Source organism: Leucopleurus acutus, assembly GCF_964270905.1.
Source record: "Leucopleurus acutus genome assembly, chromosome: 10".
In the NCBI taxonomy this organism is placed as follows: Eukaryota; Metazoa; Chordata; class Mammalia; order Artiodactyla; family Delphinidae; genus Leucopleurus; species Leucopleurus acutus.
In genome coordinates this window covers 95,344,749-95,350,748 of record NC_139153.1, presented here as the reverse complement: position 1 = coordinate 95,350,748, position 6,000 = coordinate 95,344,749, and the positions used below count along the sequence as shown (strand labels likewise).

General features: G+C 42.0%; 1 protein-coding gene across 1 annotated transcript in view; it reads right to left on the bottom strand.

Annotated features, from left to right (window-relative positions):
• Nucleotides 1-565: 565 nt before the first annotated feature.
• Nucleotides 566-6,000, bottom strand: part of LOC309968082 (TBC1 domain family member 7) — a 37,194-nt gene continuing 31,759 nt past the window's right edge. The window contains exons 13-15 of the mRNA XM_082849201.1: nt 1,586-1,677; nt 798-995; nt 566-620 (exon numbers count right to left, since the gene is read on the bottom strand). The gene's annotated coding sequence lies outside the window, so the exon portion shown is untranslated. The remainder of the gene's footprint in view (nt 621-797; nt 996-1,585; nt 1,678-6,000) is intronic.

The window sequence follows — 6,000 nt, the reverse complement described above, 5'->3', positions numbered from 1 at the left end:
CGTCCTGGCCTCAGATGACTCCATGTCTACAGCTACCACTCAGATCCACCCTGAGCTCCTGACCCAGGTGTCCAAATGTCACAAAGCAGCAGTGTGGGTCAAATCGATGCCCTGGGCTCAAATTCTGGCTCTTCCACCCCTTACTAGCTGTGCAGCTTTGGACAAGTTACTTAATCTCACTGTGCCTCGGCTTCCTCATCTGTAAAATGGGAATAATGGCACCTATTTCTAGCCTGGCAGGATTAAGTATGTGTAAGGTGCTCAGCACAGGGTCTGACACAGAGTTAGGCCTCACTACATGTTAGCTCTTGAGGACCTGGCCGAATGGCAGAGCGGGAAGACGCTGAGCTCACCTCCTCTCATGGGCACAACAAAATTACAACTGTTTGCAGAGCCACTGCTGATGAGAGAGACTGGAATCTAGCAGAAAAGATCTTCTACCACTAAAGATATAAAGAAAGAACCACAAAAAGACGGTTAGGAGGGGCAGGGGCAGGTTTAGCCAAGACCCACACCCCAGGGTGGGCAGCCCACAGAAGGAAGGATACTTATAATGGCAGAGGTTCTCCCCGAGAAGTGAGGGGTCCAACCCTTACATCAGGCTTCCCACCCTGGGAGTCCTGCACCAGGAAGACAAGCCCCCAGAACGTTTGGCTTTGAAGGCCAGCACGCTGACTTTGAGGAGAGCCAGGGGGCCATGGGAAATAGACTCCAGTTGTAAAGGGTGCTCACAGAATCTCACACGTCAGGACCCAGGGAAGAAGCGGTAATTTGAAAGCAGCCTGAGTCAGACCCACCTGCTGATCTTGGAGAGCCTTCCGGAAAGGCAGGAGGCGACTGGAACTCACACGGGGGTCACAGACACTGTGGCAGCCATTTTTGGGAGCTTGTCTACCAGGAGAACACCGGGGCTGGCAAGCACCATTTTGGAATCCTCTCCAGCTTCTTAGCACCAGCTTCTTAGCGCCAGCTTCTTAGCTGCTCTGCCAGTCAGCCTGTCAGGAATAGCACTGGGACACCTCAGGCCACGCAACTTAACAGCGTGGGGATACAGACCCACCCACCAGCAGGGCTGCTGCCTTAAGACCCCCTGAGCCCACAGCTGCCCAGGGACACAGCCCTGTCCAGAGGGCCCCAGAACTAACCCCATACACGGTGTGCCAACACTAGCCCTGGGACCCACCCACCAGTGGGCCAGCACCAGCTCCAGGACCCCCAATCCCTGCAGCCGGACACCAGGATCCAGCTCTGCCCACCAGACTGCCAACACTAACCCCAGGACTAGCCCCACACACCAGGACCCCCTGGGGCATGGCCCTGCCCACCAGCAGGTCAACACTAGATCTGGGAACCCCAGTCCCCACCCCCAGAACGCAGCTCTGCCCACCAGTGGGCCAGCCCTAGCCCCAGGACACTCTGAGATTCCACAGCCAACTGTCTCAGGACCCAGCCCTACCAACCAGCAGCCTGGCAACGAACTGGACCAGGGGCCAGCCATACCTACTAGACTGCCAGCAGCAGTCAGCTGACCACAACAGGAGAACCCAGGCAGCCCACATAGGGGGCACCCCTACAGCATACATACAGCTCTGCTGACCAGAGGTGAGTGCACTGCTGGGATGCATAGGACATCTCCTACAAAAGGCCACTTCTCCAGGGTCAGAAAATGTAACCAACCTACCAGATACATAAAAGTAAAACAGCAAATTAGGCAAAATGAGGAAACAGAGGAATGGGTTACAAGTGAAGGAACAAGATAAAACCACAGAAGAAGTAAGTGAAATGGAGACAGACAGTCTAGCCAATAAAGGTTCAAGGTAATGATCACAAGGACGATCAAACAGCTCGGGAGAAGAACGGATGAATACAGATACAGAAGTTAGAAGTTTCGAACAAAGAGTTAGAAAATACAGAGAAGAGCCAAACAGATGAATACAATAACTGAACCTAAAAATACAGTAGAAGGGATCAACAGCAGATTAAACGATAGAGAGGAACAAATTAGTGACCCACAAGACAATAGTGGAAATCACCGAGGTGGAACAGAAAAAAAGAATAAAAAGAAACGAGGACAATTTCAGAGACCTCTGGGACAACATCAAACACACTAACATTTGCATTATAGGACTCCCAGAAGGAGGAGAGAGAGAAAGGGGCGGAGAACATATCTGAAGACATAGTAGCTAAAAACTTGCTTAACTTGGGAAAGGAAATAGACGTCCACCTTCAAGAAGCACAGGACCAAACCAAAGAGGATCATACCAAGACACATTGTGATTAAAATGGTAAAAATTAAAGATAAAGAGAATATTAAAAGGAAAATGAAACAAGTTATGTACAAGGGAACTCCCATAAGGCTATCAGCTGACTTTTCAGCAGAAACTCTGCATGCCAGAAGGGAGTGGCATAATATATTTAAAATGATGAAAGGGAAAAAACCTATAATGAAGAGCACTCTACCCAGCAAGGCTTTCATTCAGATTTGATGTAGAGATCAAAAGTTACACAGACAAGCAGGGCTTCCCTGGTGGCACAGTGGTTGAGAGTCCGCCTGCCAATGCAGGGGACACAGGTTCGTGCCCCGGTCCGGGAAGATCCCACATGCTGTGGAGCGGCTGGGCCTGTGAGCCATGGCCGCTGAGCCTGTGCGTCCAGAGCCTGTGCTCCACCACGGGAGAGGCCACAACAGTGAGAGGCCCGCGTACCGCCAAAAAAAAAAAAAAAAAAAAGTTACACAGACAAGCAAAAGATAAAAAGAGTTCAGCACCACCAAACCAACTTTACAAGAAATGTTAAGGGACTTCTCTAAGCGAAAAAGAAAAAGCCACAACTAGAAACATGAAAATTATGAATGGTAAGAGCTGATTGGTAAAGGCAGTACAGTAAAGGTAGTGAATCAACCACATGTAAAGCTAGTAGGAAGGTTAAAAGACAAAAGTAGTAAAATCATCTATATCTGTGATAAGTAGTTAGGGGGATACAAAAAGTTGTAAAATATGATGCCAAAAAAAAGTAAATGTGGGAGGAGGGGAGTAAAAATGCAGGGTTGTTAAAATGTATTTGAAATTAAGAGATCAGCAATGTAATTACATATATACATATAGATTGCTATATATAAACCACATGGTAAACACAAACCAAAAATCTATAATAGATACACACAAAAGAGACAGGAATCCAAACATAACACTAAAGGTAGTCATCAAATCACAAGGGAAGAGAATAAAAGAAACAAGAACTACAAGAACAGCCCCAAAACAATTAAGAGAACGGCAATAAGTACATACCTATCAATAATTACTTTTAACTGTAAACGGATTAAATGCTCCAATCAAAAGGCAGTGTTTGAATGGATACAAAAACAATACCTGTATATATGCTGCCTACAAGAGACTGACTTCAGATCTAAAGACACACAGACTGAAAGTGAGGGGATGGGAAGAGATATTCCATGCAAATGGAAATGAAAAGAAAGCCAGGTAAACAATCCTTATATCAAAGTACTGCACCAGTTTACATAGTGACATGCTAGGCCACAAAACAAGTTTCAGTAAATTTAAGAAAAATGAAATTCATATCAAGCATCTTTTCTGACCACAATGCTATGAGATTAGAAATCAAGAAAAGAACTGCAAAAAAAACCACAAACACTTGGAGTCTAAAACAATATTCTACTAAACTAACAGTGGATCACTGAAGAAAAAAAAAATCAAAAAACACCCAGAGACAAATCAAAATGTAACACAGCAATCCAAAAATCTATGGGATGCAGCAAAAGCAGTTATAAAAGGGATGTTTATAGTAATACATGTCTACCTCAGGAAACAAAAATCTCAAACAACCTAGCCTTACAAAGGAACTAGAAAAAGAACAACTAAACCCAAAGTTAGTAGAATGAAAAAAATCAAAGATCAGAGCAGAAATAAATGAAATAGAGACTAAAAAACAATAGAAGAGAAAAATGAACCTAAGAGCCAATTCTTTGAAAAGATAAAATTGATAAACCTTTAGCCAAACTCATCAAGAAAGAGAGGGCCCAAATCAATAAAATCAGAAATGAAAAAGGAGAAGTTACAACCTATAAACAGAAATACAAATGATCATAAGAGATTACTATGAACAACTATACACCAATAAAGTGAACAATCTAGAAGCAATTGACAAATTCCTAGAAATGTACACTCTCCTAAGAATGAACAAAAAATAAAAAATATGAACAGACCAATTACCAGAAATGAAATTAAGTAATAAAAAACTCCCAATAAACAAAAGTCCAGGACCAGATGGCTTCACAAACACTTAGAGAAGAGTTAACACCTGTCCTTCTCAAACTACACCGAAAAATTGCAGAGGAAGGAATGCTTCTGAACTCATTCTGTTAGGCCAGCATCGCCCTGATTCCAAAGCCAGAAAAGATATCACAAGCAAAAAAAATTACAGGCCAGTATCACTGATGAACCTAGATGCAAAAAAATCCTCAACAAAGTATATTAGCAAACTGAATTCAATATTGCATTAAAAGGATCATACATCATGATCAAGTGGGAGTTATCCCAGGGATGCAAGGATGGCTCAACATCTGAAAATCAATACGATACACGTTAACAAACTGAATAAAAATCACATGATCATCTCAACAGATGCATAAAATTCAACATTCATTTATGATTAAAAACTCTCAAAGTGGGTATAGAGGGAACATACCTCAACTTAATAAAGGCCATGTATGACAAACCCACAGCTAACATCATACTCAGCAGTGAAAAGCTGAAAGCATTTCCTCTAAGATCAAGGATGCCCACTGTAACTACTTTTATTCAACATAGTATTGGAAGTCCTAGCCACAACAATTAGACAAAAAAAAATAAAAGGAATCCAGATTGGAAAGGAAGTAGTAAAACTGTCATGTTTACAGAAGACATGATACTATTACTTAGAAAATCCTAAAGATGCCACCAAAAAATAACTACAGCTCCTCAATGAATTTGGCAAAGCTGCAGGATACAAGATTAATATACAGAAATCTGCTGAATTTCTATACACTAACAACAAACTATCAAAGAGAAATTAAGAAAACAATCCCATTTATCATTGCATCAAAAACAATAAAATACCTAGTAATAAACTGACCTAAGGAGGTAAAAAAACCTGTACTTGGAGAACTATAAAACACCGATGAAAGAAACTGAAGACAACCCAAATAGATAGATATATCGCATTCATGGATTGGAAGAACGTTGTTAAAATAATCAAAATACCCAAGGCAATCTACAGATCAAATGCAAATCCTATCAAGATACCAAGGACATTTTTCACAGAACCAGAAAAAATCTAAGATTTGAGTGGAAACATGAGAGACCCTGAATAACCAAAGAAATCTTGAGAAAGAAGAACAGAGCTGGAGGTATCACACTCCCTGATTTCAAGATATACTACAGGGACAAAGTGAGAGTGGCATGGACATATGTATACACTACCAAATGTAAAATTGATAGCTAGTGGGAAGCAGCCGCATAGCACAGGGAGATCAGCCCAGTGCTTTGTGACCACCTAGAGGGGTGGGATAGGGAGGGTGGGAGATCCAAGAGGGAAGAGGTATGGGGATATATGTATATGCATAGCTGATTCACTTTGTTATAAAGCAGAAACACACCATTGTAAAGCAATTATAGTCCAATAAAGATGTTAACAACAAAAAGATATACTACAAAGCTACAGTAAGCAAAACAGTATGGTACTGGCACAAAAACAGACACAGAACAGAGAGTCCAGAAATAAACCCAAGCACTTATGGTCAATCTACGACAAAGGAGGTAAGAATGTACAGTGGGGAAAAGACAGTCTCTTCAGTAAGTGTTGCTGGGAAAATAGAACAGCTACATGTAAAAGAATGAAATGAGAACATTTTCTCACACTATATACAAAAATAAACTCAAAATGGGTTAAAAACCTAAATGTAAAACCAGAAACCATAAAACTCCTAGAAGAAAACACAGGCAG